This window comes from Mirounga leonina, unplaced genomic scaffold (genome assembly GCF_011800145.1).
Source record: "Mirounga leonina isolate KUSES-001 unplaced genomic scaffold, KU_Mleo_1.0 Mir_95, whole genome shotgun sequence".
Taxonomy (NCBI): domain Eukaryota; kingdom Metazoa; phylum Chordata; class Mammalia; order Carnivora; family Phocidae; genus Mirounga; species Mirounga leonina.
In genome coordinates this window covers 677,825-679,358 of record NW_023270865.1, presented here as the reverse complement: position 1 = coordinate 679,358, position 1,534 = coordinate 677,825, and positions in this window count along the sequence as shown.

Below are 1,534 nucleotides of genomic sequence, written 5' to 3'. Positions count from 1 at the left end.
ACAGAGACGGAGGGGGAGACACAGAGACGGAGGGGGAGACACAGAGATGGAGGGAGAGACACAGAGACAGAGAGGGAGACACAGAAATGGAGGGGGAGACAGAGATGGAGGGGGAGACAGAGACAGAGGGAGACACAGAAATGGAGGGGGAGACAGAGACAGAGGGAGAGACACAGAGGTGGAGGGAGAGACAGAGGGACAGAGACAGAGAGAGAGACAGGAGAGAGGTGTCCCAGGCTGGCCCAGACCCGGGGTGGGGACAGGGACAATCTGGAGATGGGAGGTGTCGCCTGGACCAGAGGGCCGGTGAGGGGGAGGAGTGAGGTGGGGCGCGGTCCAGGGCTCCGTCCAGAGTTCCAGGGTCTTCGTGACAGGTCGCTGCCCTTCAGAAATGCCAGGTAGCTCAGGTGAAGAGCGGATGAACTGACTCAACGAGCCTTTGTTTTTACTACAACCGTGACTGAAAATCGTCAGGAAGACTGAGGCCACCTCCCCACCCCGTCCCGGGTCCCGGGGTGGCACCAGGCCCAGACGCCTCCCTCCCAGCTGGACAGGCACATTGTGAGCGGTAGCGGCCGTCCACCACGGGCAAGTGTCCTGGGGCCGGTGAGGACCCTGGAATGGAGTCCCCGCCGGGGATGGTGATGACGCCCGGTCTCCCTCGCCGACAAGCCTGGGGCCGGGGTCCACAGCTGCGTGCTCAGACCGCGGCCCTTCACCCACGATTGCCCGAGCAACAGTTCTTTAGAGAAATACATGCTCAGTAAAGGAGAGTTTTCAGCCGTCGACTGCAGCTAAGCGCTCGCAGCTCTGATGATTCAGCACGGTTTTACCGCTGACCCTGGGCAGCGCGGCCCTGACCCGCCGGGTGCGCGGGGTGCGCGGTGCGTGTGATTGATGCGGGCCTACGGTGCGCTTTCTCTTCCTTGTGAGTCTCCCGGCATCTTCTTGCTGGCTGACGTTCTTGTAGGAATACCGTATAGAACACAACCCCATACGGAAGACGCCTTCGTCGACTTCCGGGCGGCAGTGGGCGACTGTAGTTAAGTCAAAAGTTACAGGTGGGATTTCTACTGTGCGGGACGGTGCCCCCAGCCCCACGTTGTTCGAGGGTCACGCTCTGAGTATGTGTGTGTGTGAGTGACACCTGGACACTCAGTCCCTGCTTGAAATTAAACTGTACATGGTTTTTACTTAATATTGTATTTTGAGAATTTTCCTTTTACTAAATTTAAAATGTTAAAGTACATTTGCTATTTTATTTATTTCATTTTTTATTACTTTTTATTAAATTTTTCTTTCAAATACCATTTTTGATGTGGAACATGAAAAGAATTCAGTGTGTTGGGGATACCGTAATTTATTGTAGAAAGTTTCCCTAATGCAGCTCATCTCTGCTGTTTTCCATTTTTCCCGTGACAAATGTATTTGTATGCACATCCGTTAGTGGTTTACAGGTTAATGAACTTCCATAGAGCAGGCACACAGAACATTCTAGAATCCCCCGTGCCCCCTCCCGGGTGCTATCCGCCCT